The following is a 21,054-nucleotide window of genomic DNA, read 5'->3' on the forward strand; positions in this document are numbered from 1 at the left end:
CTGAACTATACTATACTGTACTGTACGGTTGTACTGTACTGAACTATACTATACTGTACTGAAATGAACTTAACTACTCTACTGTACTGAACTATTCTCTACTGTACTGAACGGAACTATACTATACTGTACTGAACTATTCCATACTGTACTGAACTACTCTACTGTGCTGAACTATACTCTACTGTACTGTACTGAACTATGCTGTACTGAAATGAACTTAACAACTCTACTGTACGGAACTGAACTATACTCTACTGTACTGAACTAGACTCGACTGAACTGTACTCTATTGTGCTTAGCTATACTATACAGAACTGAACTATTCTCTACTGTACTGAACTAAACTATTCTGTACTGAAATGAACTATACTCTACTGTACTGAACTCTACTCCACTGTATTGAACTGAACTGTACTCTACTGTGCTGAACTGTACTGTACTGAACGTAACTGAACTACTCTACTGTACTGAACTATACTGTACTAAAAGTAACTTAACTACTCTACTGAACTGAACTACTCTACTGTACTGTATTGAACTGAACTATACTCTACTGTACTGTATTGAACTGAACTATACTCTACTGTACTGAACTGTACTGTAATGTGCTGAACTATACTATACTACACTGAGCTGAACTATTCTCTACTGTACTGAACTATACTATTCTGTACTGAACTGAACTATACCCCACTGAACTATACTCCACTGTGCTGAACCGAACTACACTGAACTATACTCTGCTGTGCTGAACTATTCACTACTGTACTGAGCTATACTCTACTCTACTGAACTATACTCTGCACTACTGTGCTGAACTATACTCTACTGAACTATACTCGGCTGTGCTGAACTATACTCTGCTGCACTGAACTATACTCAGCTGTACTGAACTATACTGTACTTAACTTAACTACTCTACTGAACTGAACTATACTCTACTGTACTGATCTGAACTTAACTACTCTACTGAACTGAACTGAACTATACTCTACTGAACTATACTATGCTATACTATACTATACTGAACTGAACTATTCTCTACTGTACTGAATTATACTATTCTGTAGTGAACTGAACTATACTCTACTGTACTGAACTATACTCTACTGTACTGTGCTGAACTATACTATACTGAACTATACTCTACTGTACTGTGCTGAACTATACTATACTGAACTATACTGTACTGAAAGTAACTTAACTACTCTACTGAACTGAACTACTCTACTGTACTGTATTGAACTGAACTATACTCTACTGTACTGTATTGAACTGAACTATACTCTACTGTACTGAACTGTACTGTAATGTGCTGAACTATACTATACTACACTGAGCTGAACTATTCTCTACTGTACTGAACTATACTATTCTGTACTGAACTGAACTATACCCCACTGAACTATACTCTACTGTGCTGAACTATACTCCACTGTGCTGAACCGAACTACACTGAACTATACTCTGCTGTGCTGAACTATTCACTACTGTACTGAGCTATACTCTACTCTACTGAACTATACTCTGCACTACTGTGCTGAACTATACTCTACTGAACTATACTATGCTATACTATACTATACTGAACTGAACTATTCTCTACTGTACTGAATTATACTATTCTGTAGTGAACTGAACTATACTCTACTGTACTGAACTATACTCTACTGTACTGTGCTGAACTATACTATACTGAACTATACTGTACTGTGCTGAACTATACTCTACTGAACTGAGCTCAACTGAACTAAACTCTACTTTTCTTTCTGTGCCGTTAACTTGTGAAACATAGACATCTATGATTAGTTCAGATTTGGTCCAGATGTTTGTGTTGATCTTAGTTTGCAGGGGTATTTGGACTTTTTCAAATAGATATTTTCTAAAAACCCATTTCCCATCTGACTGACAAGAAATCAAAGCCTTTGCTTATTCAACATTTTTCAGATGGAGAATGGTTCAAATGTATATATGCCTTCATTTCTTAAATATAGACTACTCTACTGAACTGAACTATAGTCTACTGTACTGTATTGAACTGAACTATACTCTACTGTACTGAACTATACTTTAATGTGCTGAACTATACTATATGATACTACACTGAGCTGAACTATTCTCTACTGTACTGAACTATACTATTCTGTACTGAACTGAACTATACTCTACTGAACTATACTCTACTGTGCTGAACTATACTATAGTTCACTGTACTGAACTGAACTATACTCTACTGTACTGAACTATACTCTACTGTGCTGAACTGAACTATACTGAACTGTACTCTGCTGTGCTGAACTATACACTACTGTACTGAACTATACTATACTCTACTGAATGGTTCAAATGTGTATATATATAATTTCTTAAATATAGACTCTTAGCTTTCATTTGACCCCCAATTTGGCATGCTTCTATGACCTTCACATGTTGGTGCTCATGGGTCCTTTTACATGGAAATGACCTTGAATGAGCGATAGATATGTGGTAGTCTAATTTCAGTTGTGCAGCGGGAATAAACCAGTCATGTCAGAACATCTGATAGTAATTTAGATATAATACAAGTCAAGGAAACATATGAGGCTACATGTTGCTATGCCGTCTCCTTACTAACTGCAAATACATCTCTTTTAGCATTACATTTAAATGTTTTTATTAGCTTACCATTATTATAATTCCTGCTTGTCAAACGCCAACATTTCACCCAAAATAACAAGATTTACTTGTAATACAATTCTTGAACCACTAGAAGTTGTGTTCTGAGCTGTGTGTGGAGATATACACACTTTCCCATCAAGTTCAGACTTCATAAATACCAACCTTTGTGGGGAAAAAATACCGCACGCAAGGTTTAGTCTTTTTTGTATGTACGCACCTTTCATAAATGAGGCCCTAGGTCAGGGGTCATCAACTAGCTGAGGGATGTTTGTTTTTTATTGAGCGGATAGTCAGGTGGCGAAACACAATTATAAATCATTTGTAGCAAATTGACCACAAGAAACAACACTTATGTGTTAGAATTTTTTGGAACAGATTTCTAAAATGAAAATGACTTGGAGCTGATTTGTGTTTTTAGTCTCATGTCCAACAATAAAACAAAAGGCCGACACCGGCCTCGAGGACGACTGGAGGTCGAGGTGCAGGGTGATCCGGACGGAACACCCGCAGCATTGAAAGGTCCAACACGTCCTCCACCGGAACCCAGCATCTCTCCTCCGGAAAGTACCCCTCCCAGTCCACGAGGTACTGAAGGCCCTTTGCCCAACGAATGGAGAACACAGGGGCCCCCTCTGGACAGAGGGACCTCCCGCACCTCAGACTCCTGGAGCAGGTATAGCCACCACCGGCCTAAGGAGAGACACATGGAACGAGGGGTTAATACAGTAATCGGGGGGAAGCTGTAACCTATAACAAACCTCATTCACTCTCCTCAGGACTTTAAATGGCTACACAAACCGCGGGCCCAGCTTCCGGCAGGGCAGGCGGAGGGGCAGGTTTCGGGTTGAGAGCCAGACCCGGTCCCCCGGTGCGAACACCGGGGCCTCACTGCAGTGACGGTCTGCGCTGGTTTTCTGGCGCAGCACGGCCCGCTGGAGGTGTACATTCGCGGCTTCCCATGTCTCCTCCGCGCGCCTGAACCAGTCGTCCACCACAGGAGCCTCGGTCTGACTCTGATGCCAAGGCGCCAGAACCGGCTGGTACCCCAGTACGCACTGGAAGGGGGAGAGGTTATTGGAGGAGTGGCCGAGCGAGTTCTGAGCCATGTCTGCCCAGGGCACGAACGCTGCACACTCCCACGGCTGATCCTGGCAATACGACCGCAGAAACCTGCGCACATCCTGGTTCACTCTCTCCACCTGGCCATTAATCTGAGGATGAAACCCCAGTAAAGCTGATCGAGACCCCCAGACCCTCGAAGTGAACTGGGGACCTCGATCAGACATTATTTCCATCCGTAAAAGGGCCTCTGCAGTCTGTAGGACCGTAGAGAGACCGGGCAGAGGGAGGAGATGGCACGACTTAGAGAACCGATCCACAACAACCAGGATTGTGGTGTTTCTCTGTGAGGGGGGAAGATCGGTAAGAAAATCCAACGACAGGTGCAACCAAGGCCGCTGTGGAACGGGTAAGGGATGTAACTTCCCTCTGGGCAGGTGCCTAGGAGCCTTACACTAGGCTCACACCGAGCAGGAGGAAACATAAACCCTCACATCCTTGGTCAAGGTAGGCCACCAGTACTTCCCAGCCAAACAGTGCACCATCCAACCGATCCCAGGATGACCAGAGGAGGGTGATGTGTGGGCCCAATAGATCAACCGGTCACGGACATTAGACGGAACGTACAGGCACCCAGCGGGACACTGGAGGGGAGCGGGCTCTACAAGTAACGCCTGCTCAATGTCCGCGCCCAGCTCCCACACTACCGGCGCCACCAGGCAGGAGGCCGGGAGTATGGGAGTGGGATCCATGGGCCGCTCCTCTGTGTCATACAGTCGGGACAGTGCGTCTGCCTTCACGTTCTGGGAACCTGGTCTGTAGAATAGGAAAAAACAAAATGGGTGAAAACATGGCCCACATTGCCTGGTGAGTGTTCAGTCTCCTCGCTGCCCGGATGTACTCCAGATTGCGGTGGTCAGTCCAGATGAGAAAAGGGTGTTTAGCCCCCTCAAGCCAATGTCTCCACGCCTTCAGAACCTTGACAACAGCCAACAGCTCCCAGTCCCTCCCTGTCATAGTTTCGCTCCGCCGTGCTAAGCTTCTTCGAGAAGAAGACACAGGGGCGGAGCTTTGGTGGTGTACCCGAGCACTGAGGGAGCACGGCTCCTATCCCGGCCTCGTCCACCTCCACTATGAACTCCAAAGAGGGATCTGGATGGGCCAGCACGGGAGCCGAGGTAAACAGAGCCCTCAGGTGACCAAAAGCCCTGTCCGCATCAGGTGACCACTGCAAACGTACCAGGCCCCCTTCAGCAGTGAGGTAATGGGAGCCGCTACCTGACCAAAACCCCGGATTAACCTGCAATAGTAATTGGCAAACCCTAGGACAACTGCACTTCCTTTACCGTGGTGGAGTCGGCCAATTACGCACAGCTGAAATGCGGTAACTCTCCATATCCACCCCTGAGGTGGAGACATATGTTTCCATAGCCTCCGTCTCCGCCTGTCACATGGGATACACGTGACTTCTGGGAAGTGCAGCGTCTACCAGGAGATTTATCGCACAATCCCCCGTCGATGGGGTGGTAATTGAGTCGCCTTCCTTTTTGAGAAGGCGAGAGCCAAATCGGCATATTCGGGGGGAATGTGCATGGTGGAGCCCTGGTCTGGACTTTCCACCGTAGTGGCACCAACGGAAACCCCTAAACACCTCCCTGAGCACTCGCAACCACCCTGTGAGAGCCCTCTGTTGCCATGAAATGGTGGGGTCATTACGAGCTAACCAGGGAAGGCCTAGTACCAAGGGAAATGCAGGAGAGTCAATGAGGAAGAGACTGATTCTCTCCTCGTGACCCCCCTGTGTCACCATGCCCAGAGGAGCAGTGGCCTCCCTAATCACTCCTGACCCTAATGGTCGACTATCTAAGGCGTGAACTGGGAAGGGCATAGCCACAGGAACAATGGGTATCCCTAAACTGTGGGCAAATGATCTTTCAATGAAATTCCCAGCCGCGCCTGAATCGACAAGTGCCTTATGCTGGAAATGCGGGAAAAATCCCAGGAAAGGTAAAGAACAAAAACAAGTGAGCAACAGAGGGCTCTGGGTGAGAATGGTGCCTTCTCACCTGGGGTGACGCCAGAGTGCCCTGCCTGCTGCCTCGACCCCCAGAGGAACCAACCCGTGTGACTTCTGCGGCCACAGATGGTGCACGAGACAGAACCTCCTCCGATCTCCCTGAGTGTAACAGATGTGAAACGGCTAGCTTAGTTAGCGGTGGTGTGCGCTAAATAGCGTTTCAATCGGTGACGTCACTTGCTCTGAGACCTTGAAATAGTAGTTCCCCTTGCTCTGCAAGAGCGGCAGCTTTTGTGGAGCGATGGGTAACGATGCTTCATGGGTGACTGTTGTTGATGTGTGCAGAGGGTCCCTGCTTCGCGCCCGGGGATGGGCGAGGGGACAGTCTAAAGTTATACTGTTACATTGATGCTGTTGACTTGGATCACTGGTTGCTGCGGCAAAAGGAGGAGGTCAAAGGGGGTGAGTGTAACGGATGTGAAACGGCTAGCTTAGTTAGCGGTGGTGCGCGCTAAATAGCGTTTCAATCGGTGACGTCACTTGCTCTGAGACCTTGAAGTAGTGGTTCCCTTGCTCTGCAAGAGTCGCGACTTTTGTGGAGCGATGGGTAATGATGCTTTGTGGGTGACTGTTGTTGTGTGCAGAGGGTCCCTGGTTCGTGCCCAGGTATGAGCGAGGGGACGTTCTAAAGTTATACTGTTACATGAGCGCAGCACCTCCCAGCTCCATGGGCATCGGAGCGGTGGTGCTGGGGGATGGAACCCCGATCTGGACGTCCACGAGTAGCCAGCAGGTTATCCAGCCGAATGGACAGGTCCACCAGCTGGTCGAATGTGAGGGTAGTGTCCCTGCAGGCCAACTCTCGACGGACGTCCTATAGCGATATTGGTTGATCAGGGCCCTGTCCTTCCATCCCGCTCCGGCGGCCAGGGTCCGAAAGTCCAATGCGAACTCCTGTGCGCTCCTCGTCTCCTGCCGCAGGTGGAAAAGACGTTCACCTGCCGCTCTGCCCGTTTCTGGTCGAAGACTTCCCAGAAACGACGGGTGAACTCCTCAAAGTGGTCCTGCACCGCATGTCCTTCCACCCACACAGCGTTGGCCCACTCCAGGGCTTTCCCAGAGAGGCATGAGACGAGGATGGACACCCTTTCACAGCCCGAAGGAGCCGGGTGGACGGTTGTCAGGTATAACTCCAACTGCAGCAGGAAACCCTGGCAGTGGGCAGCCGTCCCATCATACTCCCTGGGGAGAGCGAGGCGAATCACACTGGAACCGGGTGCAGGGGGAGCAAGTGGAGGCCCCTGTTCTGCTGGTGGAGGTGCTGAAGGAACTCTACATCTCTCCCAGCGGTCCATCGCTTGGACGACGAGGTCCATGGCGGCGCCGAGATGGTGGAGCATCGCTGTGTGTTCCTGGACGCGCTCCTCGACCCCCACACCAGGGGCACCTGCTCCTGCTGACTCCATATTGTTGTGTGGAATTCTGTAAGGGGTGCGTAACCGGTGGCAGGGAAGTCAGATGCAGGAGAGCAGAACTAAGTAATAGCCGAAGCAGTTTAATAGCAAAACCAACGGCATAAAGAGTAACAAGACATGGGTACAAAACCCGTCGCACACCAGTCAACATGGTCACACGCACTTACAATAAACAATTCCACACAAAGACATTGGGGGAACAGAGGGTTAAATACACAACACTTAACGAGGGAAATGATAACCAGGTGTGTAGGAAAACAAGACAAAACAAATGGAAAATTAAAAGTGGATCGACAATGTCTAAAAGACCGGTGACGCCGACCGCCAAACACCACCCGAACAAGGAGAGGAACCGACTTCTGTGGAAGTCCCGGGAAGTCCCACGGTGCCCGGGGAACAGTGGGTTAACTGACTTGCTCTGAACGACAGATTTTTTTTAAGTATTACCTCATTCTCAATGATCAGTCAATACATACATGTACAGTATTCATTTCAACTACAGTATATTGTATCAATATCAAGTTCCCCTCATTACAACCACTTATGAATTATTATAGACAAATATAATTACATGTTATAACAAGTGTATTATAAGGCATTTTAAAGATCATTAAAATAATTATAATATGTACTTCATAGAAACTGCTACCCTTTAAATATTCTAACAACTCACATTTGTTAGATTTTTTCCATATTAAGGGCCCTAACCTAGAACTCAACTCTTTGTCTCCTTCTAGACGTTGAGTGCAGTTTGCTCTCCCTCCTCCAACCCCACCTTTCTGGCAGAACCAGGAAGTCCCTCCCCCTCCTAAAAACAATTTTCTGAGAAAACAAACTGATCTGAGTCTCTCTGTCGTCTGTCTCTGTGAGAGTGAACAACCGTCCAAATGGCTCAGCGAGGAGTTCTGCTGGACAAGGACCAGTTCTGTTGTTCTGTCTGTCTGGATGTACTGAAGGAACCAGTCACCATCTCCTGTGGACACAATTACTGTAGAAGCTGTATTGAGGGCTGCTGGGATCAGGAAGTTCTAAAAGGGGTCTATAGCTGTCCTCAGTGCAGACAGACCTTCAATCCAAGGCCTAATCTGAAGAAAAATAACATGTTGGCAGAGATGGTGGAAGAACTGAAGAGGACAGGACTCCAGGCTGCTCCCCCTCCTGCTCTGTGCTATGCTGGACCTGGAGATGTGGCGTGTGATTTCTGCACTGGGACCAGAAAGCAGAAAGCCCTCATGTCCTGTCTGGTGTGTCTGGCCTCTTACTGTGAGACTCACCTCCAACCTCACTATGAATCCCCTGCTTTCAAGAAGCACAAGCTGGTCAAAGCCACCACACAACTACAGGAGAAGATCTGCTTTCATCATGACAAACTGCTGGAGGTTTACTGTCGTACCGATCAGCAGTGTATCTGTATGCTGTGTACAATGGATGAACACAAAGGCCATGATACAGTGTCAGCTTCAGCAGAGAGGACTGAGAAACAGGTAAGACCAGAACAACTTGTTGGTGACTGTCTGATAAACAAAGAATTAAATATACAGTTGGAACTAAGGCTGTTTGAATATGAGGTCATTCAAATGAAATCGATCCACAGCAGAACAAATATGGACACAAACCTTGAGTATATAGATATGTTAACCCAGATTCTCCAAATGTATCACCATTTTCTAATGTCAAACACTATTATCATCCTGAATGCCCTTTTATGAGTTCAAAGTTCAGTCTCAACCTCTTGATACATGTAGGCCCACCATAAAAACGATAATCATTCGCAACATAATATAATATTGTAAAGGGACTTACTCAATATTTTAGACCTTCCTCTCTATGGGCCCTATGTCACATGACTATACTATTGATATACTGGACAAATAAAGCTTGATTGCTCATTGAAGAGTGATTATCCACAGAGGCAGCTGGGGAGGAGTCAGCAGAAGGTCCAGCAGAGATTCCAGGAAAGAGAGAAGGAGCTGAAGAATCTCCAAAAAGCTGTGAAGTCTCTCAAGGTGAGTATTGTTGACCAGAGCACACAAACCATTTCACTTCTCCACTCCAGTCAGAGAGAGGGAGAGGGGCCCCTTTCCAATTCCACTGACCCCACTGTTGGGAACAGGCTGCCTGGACTGCTTCATGTAACCGACTGGGTTACCTCATCGCATAACCATGAGTAACCATGACAGACTCATGTCCCCTACACATTCAAATGGAGCTGTCTCTCGCTCTCAATTTAATTAAATTCATAGGGCTTTATTGGCATGGGAAATATATGTTTACATTGCCAAAGCAAGTGAAATAGACAATAAACAAAAGTGAAATAAACAATCCGAAATGAACAGTAAACGTTACACTCACAAAAATGTCAAAGGAATAGAGAAATATCAAATGTTATAATTCAAGTGCAAACAGAATGAGCCATGCACCAGACCGAGTTCGGGAGGTGAAATGGATATGAATGAGGGAGAGTTAAGTGAGTGAGAAGGTGTGGTGAAGAGCTCAAAACCAGAGTCTGGCATCAATGGACATGATAAAGAAGAATCTGGTGCAGTAGGAGTCACATTTTTGGAGAAGGTGGATCCATGACTTTTGGCAGATCCATGTGTGGTTTCAGGGTGGGTGGGAAAGGAGTTGGGTGCAGTTGAATCAGTGAAGGTAACCTGTAGTGGACTTTTTCTTTTCTTTTCTTTTTCATATCTGTAGTGGATATCTGTTTGTTTCTTCTGCCCAGAGGAGTGGGTGCTCTGTGTCATGCAACTTGGGTCAAGATCTGTTTCTTGCTTTGCTCTTAGGAACAGGGCACCATTGAAAGGAGTTTCAGGTGCAAAGTTCACAGTGATTTCGACAGAGTTTATAGGAGGGAGATTCCAAGATGTGGGAACTGTGCCGGAGGTCATGGGATAGAGGATTGTGTTGTTTTGGTGGATAACTGTAGGGGTGTCCATGTTGCTAGGGATCAGAAGTGTCCGGTGAGAGAGAAGCAGGTTGAGGTGGATAGAGTCAGAGAGGTGCAGAAAGTGTCTTATGCTGAGGTAGTGAAGAAAGTAGAGGAGGATGGGTCAAGGGTGAGGGATCCTGAGAGGATCCCTGTGAGTAGTAGATCTGTGCAGCACAGAGGGATAGGCCAACGAGTGATATATGCTTCAGTAAGGTTGGCTTCTTAGCGTTCATAGCAATGGTTATCAACTGTACCACAGAGATGGAACGTAAATCACAGAAAATAGATGTTGTGGTGGCAGCTGCAGAGAAGTATTTGGTCATACGAGATTTGATTTCAGAAGAGTTCCAGGGTGTGTTGAGTGGTGGTGTCCTGTCCTCCCAGGCCATTGGAATGGTGCAGGAGCAGATAGGGTCAAAGTAGTGGAATGGGGTAGTGGGTTTTTAATGAGTGTAGGGTTAGTTGGAAGCGTGTTTTTAGTATTATCAGAATTTCCCCATTTTACCATTTTGTATCACAAAGTAAAAATATATTCCAGTTGGGGGCAGTAAATGCAACATATTAGAAGCCAACCGCCGTTAGTTAAACTCCAAAGAAGAAGAACGTTATATTAAGGGGAATACCTCGTCAATTGTACAACTGAATGCATCTTCTGCATTTAACCCAACCCCTCAAAATCAGAGAGGTGCAGAGGGCTGCCTTAATCCACATCCACTTCTTTGGCAACCGGGAAACAGTGGGTTAACTGTCTTGCTTAGGAGCAGAACGACAGGTTTTTAACTTGTCAGCTCGGGTATTCGATCCAGCAATGTTTCGGTTACTGGCCCAATGCTCTAACCACTCGGCTATGGCTAGTGTTGTAAAGATGTAAATTCAATTCAAGGGGCTTTATTGGCATGGGAAAAATATATTAACATTGCCAAAGCAAGTGAAGTAGATCATAAACTAAAGTGAGAATTTGGTTCTGTGTGGGTGCTGTGGGTCGTGAGGCGGGCTACTATACTTATTCCTTACTTTTGGTTCTTGCGTATTTTCATAGTTTTTTCCATGGTGGAGGGTTTGTTTGTTGGTTTCCACTGTTTATTTGTTGGAGTTGAGTAGGGGTAGTTTATTTGGGCGGCGTGATGGCCATCATGTTGTCAGTCGAATGGGGAAGAAACGCTGTCGCTTCTGAATGGCTTTCAGTACGTTCTGGAGAATGGTGTGGAGTACGTTTTTGCTCATGGTCGGCGAACAGGTGGGAGCGGAACATATACACTCTGCATCCAGAATGAACAAGGCGGTAGTTGTGGTAATGAAAAGTCTTGTATTGGTTACGAGTGGGGTGTAATTGTTCTGATTACGCCTCTTTCGACCCCGTAAACAAGAGTAGTGGTGGCTTATCTGCCTCAGTTTATTACGTACAAACAGATCAACATGGAGTTGGTTTGTTTTTTTGTAAATTTGCAATTGGTTTTTGTGTGCTCTGGCTAGGTGCCAAGCCTTTTGCATTTTGGTACACCAGAAGTACATTCGTTTCCAATGGAACCCTGCGTTTTCCTTGCAGCGTTGCTTTGCAGACGCAGTTGCAGTGCGTTCTGTGTGGTGTATACGTTGGATTTATCGAACGCATGCGTCAGACTGTATGTGTAGACAGAAAGGGTAGCAGAAGGTGAATGTTGAACTTCTGTTGCATATATATCCAGATGATGCTGCGTACTATTTTGAGGAAGACACTATTGGTGTTATTAAGGCATTCAAGGTTAATAATAATCAGGGGAGTGGTGGTAACAGGGTTTGCTATCACAGATAGCTTATGGTGTTTTGAGGGGACCTGGGGCATAATGCTAGTGCAGGGAAGCGCGACCAGCCGGCAGTGGGGGCTAGGACTCAGGGGGCTAGGACTCCGGGGGCTAGGACTCCGGGGGCTAGGACTCAGGGGGCTAGGACTCAGGGTGCAGAGCTCTGCTGAATTTTGACTTGTTCTATTGTCCAGCCTACTAGGACTCAAGTGGCAGAGCTCTGCTCGTCTGGATTGTATCTATACATTCTAGAATCAGCAGTAGGCTATTGAGGGCCTCCATTCTCCCAGTTGGGTTCAGACCATCATAGTGCCATGGTTCAGTTCTATGTTTCACCAGGGTCCAGACAGGCGTCCTATTGGAAATGACATGTAAAGGTCTTACGAGATACTACTTTTTGCTCAAGCTTCCAATGCTTTTGGGAGAGGTGGGGACAGCAGAAGGGGGAGTTTGAGTCTCTGCCAACGGTGGGATGTAGGGAAAACTCAGATTCAGGTTTTCTGTCAGCAGTATACAGATTTTTCCTCTTCAGAAGCCAGGAGAGTACTGGGGGGAGCTTGAGAGGTTCATAACTGTGGTGGAGGCTGAGCTGGTAGGGCAAGGTAGGGTGGTGCTGTTAGATAATCTATCTGAACTACTCAGGGACCATGCTGCTAGATAATCTATCTGAACTACTCAGGGACCGTGCTGCTAGATCAGCTATCTGAACTACTCAGGGACCATGCTGCTAGATAATCTATCTGAACTACTCAGGGACCGTGCTGCCAGATCAGCTATCTGAACTACTCAGGGACCATGCTGCTAGATAATTTATCTGAACTACCTAGGGACCGTGCTGCTAGATAATCTATCTGAACTACTCAGGGACCGTGCTGCTAGATCAGCTATCTGAACTACCTAGGGACCGTGCTGCTAGATAATCTATATGAACTATCTATATGAGATGAGGGACCCTGATGGGTGGGTAACTCCTGTTGTGGGGGAGATGAGGGACCCTGATGGGTGGGTAACTTCTGTTGTGGGGAGATGAGGGACCCTGATGGGTGGGTAACTTCTGTTGTGGGGAGATGAGGCAGTCTGATGGGTGGGTAACTTCTGTTGTGGGGAGATGAGGGACCCTGATGGGTGGGTGACTTGGGGAGATGAGGGACCCTGATGGGTGGGTAACTTCTGTTGTGGGGAGATGAGGCAGTCTGATGGGTGGGTAACTTCTGTTGTAGGGGAGATGAGGGACCCTGATGGGTGGGTAACTCCTGTTGTGGGGGGAGATGAGGGACCCTGATGGGTGGGTGGGTAACTCCTGTTGTGGGGGAGATGAGGGACCCTGATGGGTAACTTCTGTTGTGGGGAGATGAGGGACCCTGATGGGTGGGTAACTTCTGTTGTGGGGAGAAGAGGGACCCTGATGGGTGGGTAACTTCTGTTGTAGGGGAGATGAGGGACCCTGATGGGTGGGTAACTCCTGTTGTGGGGGAGATGAGGGACCCTGATGGGTGGGTAACTCCTGTTGTGGGGAGATGAGGGACCCTGATGGGTGGGTAACTCCTGTTGTGGGGAGATGAGGGACCCTGATGGATGGGTAACTTCTGTTGTGGGGAGATGAGGGACCCTGATGGGTGGGTAACTTCTGTTGTGGGGAGATGAGGGACCCTGATGGGTGGGTAACTTCTGTTGTGGGGAGATGAGGGACCCTGATGGATGGGTAACTTCTGTTGTGGGGAGATGAGGCAGTCTGATAGGTGGGTAACTTCTGTTGTGGGGGGAGATGAGGGACCCTGATGGGTGGGTAACTCCTGTTGTGGGGAGATGAGGGACCCTGATGGGTGGGTAACTCCTGTTGTGGGGAGATGAGGGACCCTGATGGATGGGTAACTTCTGTTGTGGGGAGATGAGGGACCCTGATGGGTGGGTAACTTCTGTTGTGGGGAGATGAGGGACCCTGATGGGTGGGTAACTTCTGTTGTGGGGGAGATGAGGGACCCTGATGGGTGGGTAACTTCTGTTGTGGGGGAGATGAGGGACCCTGATGGATGGGTAACTTCTGTTGTGGGGAGATGAGGCAGTCTGATGGGTGGGTAACTTCTGTTGTAGGGGAGATGAGGGACCCTGATGGGTGGGTAGCTCCTGTTGTGGGGGAGATGAGGGACCCTGATGGGTGGGTGGGTAACTCCTGTTGTGGGGGGAGATGAGGGACCCTGATGGGTGGGTAACTTCTGTTGTGGGGAGATGAGGGACCCTCATGGGTGGGTAACTTCTGTTGTGGGGGAGAAGAGGGACCCTGATGGGTGGGTAACTTCTGTTGTAGGGGAGATGAGGGACCCTGATGGGTGGGTAACTCCTGTTGTGGGGAGATGAGGGACCCTGATGGGTGGGTAACTCCTGTTGTGGGGAGATGAGGGACCCTGATGGGTGGGTAACTCCTGTTGTGGGGAGATGAGGGACCCTGATGGATGGGTAACTTCTGTTGTGGGGAGATGAGGGACCCTGATGGGTGGGTAACTTCTGTTGTGGGGAGATGAGGGACCCTGATGGGTGGGTAACTTCTGTTGTGGGGGAGATGAGGGACCCTGATGGATGGGTAACTTCTGTTGTGGGGAGATGAGGCAGTCTGATAGGTGGGTAACTCTGTTGTGGGGAGATGAGGGACCCTGATGGGTGGGTAACTCCTGTTGTGGGGAGATGAGGGACCCTGATGGGTGGGTAACTCCTGTTGTGGGGAGATGAGGGACCCTGATGGATGGGTAACTTCTGTTGTGGGGAGATGAGGGACCCTGATGGGTGGGTAACTTCTGTTGTGGGGAGATGAGGGACCCTGATGGGTGGGTAACTTCTGTTGTGGGGAGATGAGGGACCCTGATGGGTGGGTAACTTCTGTTGTGGGGGAGATGAGGGACCCTGATGGATGGGTAACTTCTGTTGTGGGGAGATGAGGCAGTCTGATGGGTGGGTAACTTCAGTTGTGGGGAGATGAGGGACCCTGATGGGTGGGTAACTCCTGTTGTGGGGAGATGAGGGACCCTGATGGGTGGGTAACTCCTGTTGTGGGGAGATGAGGGACCCTGATGGGTGGGTAACTTCTGTTGTGGGGAGATGAGGCAGCAGACTGTGAAGTTGTACTCTGATTTGTAAAGTGCAGAACTGTATGATCCTGGGTGTTCTCAGGTTCTGCTCATAGACCTTTCCAAACTCTCTGTCACAGAGAAATCAAATTAACATTTCCCTGGCCTTTCACAAACTCTCAGCTGCTGTCTCTGAAGGTCTGACTGTGGATTTTTATAAAATGTTCTGGGTAATTATTGGAAATGACTTGTGTTGCGTGAGTGCCTCGGGTGGGGCAGCTACTACTAAGCTGAAGACGGGAGGCTTTGACTCGACTTAAAGATCTGGAAGCCTGTGGCATTGCACTGTGTGGACTATAAGGTCTTTGCCAACGTCCTCGCTAACGGGCTCAAGTCGTACCTGGCCTCTATTGTACACAAAGACCAAACGTACTGTGTACTAGGACACTCAATCACAGACAATCTGTTCATAATAAGGAGAAATCCATTGATAGGGTGGACTATGAATATCTGTTCAATGTGTCGTTTTGGTTGTGGGGAGAATTTTGTGGCTGCGTTCAAATGTTGTAGTCTGGGGCTTCATGTATGGTCAAGGTGGGGGAGGGCTCAGTCGGCCAGTCTGAGTAGGGAGGGGCATTCACCAGGGATGCCCTGTGTCGGGGCAGCTATACAGTCTTGTTATTGAGTCCTTTCTGGACCTGCTACGCAGGAGGCTACAGAGAGTGTGGAAGCCAGGCACAGGGTTGGGGATAGGCATAGCATTGTCAGCATACCCTGATGACGTCTGTGTTGGTTAGGGATGAGCAGGACCTACGGGCCCTGAATAGTTTGAGGGTGTACGAGGGGGCGTCTTTTGCTTAGGTAAACTGGGGCAAGAGTGAGACTCTGTTATGTGGGGCATGGAGGGACAGGGCACCTCCGCAGCTTCCAGGGGGTGGCAGTGGGGCTGTGAGTGACTCAAGATGCTTGGGGTGTAACTGGGCTCAGAGGGGTGGGTTAGGAAGAACTGGGAAGGAGTGTCACAAGTGGTGGTGTTGAGGCTGACGAAGTGGAGGTGGCTCCTCTCCCAAGTGTCATACAGAGGGAGGGTGCTGATCATCAACAACTTGGCAACATCCTCCCCAAGGCAGAAACTGTCCATTCTCAACCCGGGGGTCTGCTTGTGGACCTGGAGTGAAATAATTTATGCTGAGGACGGCGATGCTGTACCTGTCTGTCCAGGAGGGGGACAAGGCCTTTTGGACCTGGAGAGCAGGGTGGCAACGTTCTGACTCAAAGCAGCTCAGAGGCTACTGTACCGTATGGAGGTGGGCTGGAGGGAACCAGCATGTGCTCTGTTGAGGAGGGCTGGCGGTTTGGGGCTGGATCAGCAGCTCTTCATCACGAAGAGACTCAATAGAGCAGGGATCACTAATTTCTATGCTGCAGTACTGAGGGCCTGGCAGTTGCTGAGGCCCAAACGAGATGGAGTTGTGGTGCCTGGGCCGTGGGTGAGGCCTATCTTCCACAACCCACTGATCCTGTTGAGGTCCGCTCATTCAGCCACTCTGATAGGGAAGCAGGCATTTTTTAATTTTTTTTATTTCACCTTTATTTAACCAGGTTGGCTAGTTGAGAACAAGTTCTCATTTGCATCTGCGACCTGGCCAAGATAAAGCATAGCAGTGTGAACAGACAACACAGAGTTACACATGGAGTAAACAATTAACAAGTCAATAACACAGTAGAAAAAAAAGAGTATATATACATTGTGTGCAAAAGGTATGATGAGGTAGGCGAATAATTACAATTTTACAGATTAACACTGGAGTAATAAATGATCAGATGGTCATGTACAGGTAGCGATATAGGTGTGCAAAAGAGCAGAAAAGTAAATAAATAAAAACAGTATGGGGATGAGGTAGGTAAAAATGGGTGGGCTATTTACCGATAGACTATGTACAGCTGCAGCGATCGGTTAGCTGCTCAGATAGCTGATGTTTGAAGTTGGTGAGGGAGATAAAATTCTCCAACTTCAGCGATTTTTGCAATTCATTCCAGTCACAGGCAGCAGAGAACTGGAACGAAAGGCGGCCAAATGAGGTGTTGGCTTTAGGGATGATCAGTGAGATACACCTGCTGGAGTGCGTGCTACGGGTGGGTGTTGCCATCGTGACCAGTGAACTGAAATAAGGCCGGAGCTTTACCTAGCATGGGCTTGTAGATGACCTGGAGCCAGTGGGTCTGGCGATGAATATGTAGCAAGGGCCAGCCGACTAGAGCATACAGGTTGCAGTGGTGGGTGGTATAAGGTGCTTTAGTGACAAAACGGATGGCACTGTGATAAACTGCATCCAGTTTGCTGAGTAGAGTGTTGGAAGCTATTTTGTAGATAACATCGCCAAAGTCGAGGATCGGTAGGATAGTCCGTTTTACTAGGGTAAGTTTGGCGGCGTGAGTGAAGGAGGCTTTGTTGCGGAACAGAAAGCCGACTCTAGATTTGATTTTCGATTGGAGATGTTTGATATGAGTCTGGAAGGAGAGTTTACAGTCTAGCCAGACACCTAGGTACTTATAGATGTCCACATATTCAAGGTCGGAACCATCCAGGGTGGTGATGCTAGTTGGGCGTGCGGGTGCAGGCAGCGAACGGTTGAAAAGCATGCATTTGGTTTTACTAGCGTTTAAGAGCAGTTGGAGGCCACGGAAGGAGTGTTGTATGGCATTGAAGCTCGTTTGGAGGTTAGATAGCACAGTGTCCAAGGACGGGCCGGAAGTATACAGAATGGTGTCATCTGCGTAGAGGTGGATCAGGGAATCGCATCAAGAGACTAGCAGACCTGTGGCTGCCAGGGGGCGGAAACCCCCCCAAGAGTTGGCACAGCAGGCAGGACTAATGTCTCTTAGGCTGCTGCAAGTGACAGCAGAGACCGGGACTGGCAGGAGAGTCCAAAGGACTTACTGACTTTTAACACTTTGTGCCTGGGGAAGTTTTCAGAGGTGGGGGTAAGGTGCTGTACACCTTCAGTGTCAAGGTTAGACACATCAGGAGCTTAGAGGGAGTGAAGGGGCATCAGTGAAAGGGGGTTGTGGGGGCATGGCAGGGCATTGGGTATAATGTGATTGTGTGGCGGTTCTGGTGGCACGTAAAGTGTTTTTAGGAGGGGGGGTGTTAGTGTAATGAGGTTGACTCATTAAAGTAAGGCAAGTCCGTTTCACTCTCTCTCTCTCTCCCTCTTTTTCTCATTCTGCCTCCCTCTCCCTATTAACAGATCTCTGCACAGGCAGCAGTGAAGGACAGTGATCAGATCTTTACTGAGCTGATCCGCTCCATTGAGAGAAGGCGCTCTGAGGTGAAGGAGCTGATCAGAGCCCAAGAGAAGGCTCAAGTGAGTCAAGCTGAAGGACTCCTGGAGCAACTGAAGCAGGAGATAGCTGAGCTGAGGAAGAGAACTACTGAGCTGGAGCAGCTCTCACACACAGAGGATCACATCCATTTTTTCCAGGTAACTAAACTGCCTGTGATATGACATTAAGATTAAGATTAAGATTTGACACTCAATAATTTGGTTCTGTCTCTCTCTCTCTCTCTCTCTCTCTCTCTCTCTCTCTCTCCAGAGTTATCAGTCTCTCTCCAGTGTATCTTCAGACTCACCCAGCATCGTTGTCCGTCCTCTTCAGAACTTTAGAGATGTCAGTAAGACTGTGTCTGAACTAAGAGAGAAACTAGAAGACTTCCTTAAAGGAGAATGGACCAAGATCTCCACTACAGGTGTGTTGAAAATAATAAGAACATCAACATTAGACTATTGAAAGTTCCCTACTAGTCAATATGGTCTGATGATAACAATCACTCTCTCTGTCAATGTGTTTGTGTGTCTGTAGTAAATATAGTGGATGTTTTACTGCCTCCAGAGCCCAAGATCAAAGAACCGTTGCTACAATGTGAGTCTCTTTACTGTGAAGTAACTAACAGTCTCTTTTTACTGACACTCCTAACAATCCCTCTAGAAATATATAGCAATAGTAGATCTAATCAAAGACTGGGCATCCATCTGACTCCTCATATGTCTCTGATTTGATCTCTGGTGTGCTCTAATCAGAGACAGGGTAGATACAGTATCTGACTTAACTTATTGTTCTAACTCCCCTCTTTGATCTCTGCTCTGCTCTTCTCCCAGATTCCTGTAAGCTCACACTGGACCCAAACACAGCAGGAACACGCTCTCTCTCTGTCTGAAGGGAACAAAAAGGTGACCTCTGCACGCCAAGTCCAACCATATCCTGGTCATCCAGACAGATTCACTAACTACTACCAGGTTCTGTGTAGAGAAGGTCTGTCTGGACGCTGTTACTGGGAGGTGAAGTGGAGTGGTAATGTTATTACAGCAGTCTCATATAGAGACATCAGCAGAACAAAGACTAATAATATATTTGGAGACAATAACAAGTCCTGGGGTTTACAGTGCTATAGAGGTGGTTATTGTTTCAGACACAATAATGTTGAGACTAAAATATCAGGCCCTCAGTCCTCCAGAGTAGGAGTGTACCTGGATCACAAGGCAGGTACTCTGTCCTTCTACAGTGTCTCTGACACAATGACCCTCCTCCACAGAGTCCAGACCACATTCACTCAGCCTCTCTATCCTGGGTTTTGTCTCTGTGGAACTGCTGAGCTGGTTAAACTGTAGTATGGTCCACATAGATACTAGTCATGTTGGTGTCGTCTATAGCTGAGCTGGTTAAACTGTAGTAGGGTCCACATAGATACTAGTCATGTTGGTGTCGTCTATAGCTGAGCTGGTTAAACTGTAGTATGGTCCACATAGATACTAGTCATGCTGGTGTAGTCTATAGCTGAGCTGGTTAAACTGTAGTATGGTCCACATAGATACTAGTCATGTTGGTGTCGTCTATAGCTGAGCTGGTTCTGTAGTAGGGTCCACTAGAGTCATGTTGGTGTAGTCTATAGCTGAGCTGGTTAAACTGTAGTAGGGTCCACATAGATACTAGTCATGCTGGTGTAGTCTATAGCTGAGCTGGTTAAACTGTAGTAGGGTCCACATAGATACTAGTCATGCTGGTGTAGTCTATAGCTGAGCTGGTTAAACTGTAGTAGGGTCCACATAGATACTAGTCATGCTGGTGTAGTCTATAGTTGAGCTGGTTAAACTGTAGTAGGGTCCACATAGATACTAGTCATGCTGGTGGTGATGGTCCCCAGATATAATGGTCTTCTGTACAATAATTTGTCTGACTGTATAGTTTAATTAAAATGTAATGTACTTTTTTTATGAAATAGAATGCTTTTAATCTTGTACATTTCCATGAATCATGAGGTCTATTAGTTTGCATTCAGAACCATTGATATGTTTTCAGATTTTTAACTTGTCAGCTCGGGATTCGATCTTGCAATCTTTCATTTAATGGCCCAAGACTCTAACCACATGCCGCTTTTTCCCATTCTCTGTCTCTATGTAATTCTTCTCAGTGGCATTGAACAGGTAGTATCACTAACTAAACTAAACTATATTGACAGACACAGATTAATCATCTGTCCTGGGCTAAAAAGTATGTTCAATGTAGATGTCCATGAAACCATCCCTAAATTTGACATCTTCATCCTCCCCATACTGCTTTGTCAAGCAACATTAAACCTGTCCAGCAGGTGGTGCTATTGACAGAAACAATAAACCAGCAGATATCGTGACTTGCCACCAGTTTCTCAGTGATGTCTCAGAATAGTACTTTAATATCATTGGAGATTGGATGGTCTTTTTAATCCACTATCCAGAGTCAGGAACAGATGAAGTTAGGTCTGCTACTGTTCAGTGATTAAATATGATTTATGGTGATGGAAATAAAAAATACAACACTAAACTTCATCTTGTATTAGTTTTCCTTTGTTATTTATTCAAGGTGTGTCTAACTTTAAATTGATTATGTGGAGGTGAGCTAGTAGGCTGTGCTGATAGAATAGGAATGAAAAGGGAGGATGGGAGGAAGAGGGGGAGGAGTGAATGGCTGTTAAAGAAACCAGATGAGGACGAGAAAGATGTTCAGGGGAATTACTGTCTCTGTTCTAAATGGT

General features: G+C 47.2%; 1 pseudogene; it reads left to right on the top strand.

Moving 5' to 3' along the window:
- Window positions 1–8,084: 8,084 nt before the first annotated feature.
- Window positions 8,085–19,705, top strand: LOC112222203 (annotated as a pseudogene).
- Window positions 19,706–21,054: the final 1,349 nt, after the last annotated feature.

This window comes from Oncorhynchus tshawytscha, linkage group LG01 (genome assembly GCF_018296145.1).
Source record: "Oncorhynchus tshawytscha isolate Ot180627B linkage group LG01, Otsh_v2.0, whole genome shotgun sequence".
Taxonomy (NCBI): Eukaryota; Metazoa; Chordata; class Actinopteri; order Salmoniformes; family Salmonidae; genus Oncorhynchus; species Oncorhynchus tshawytscha.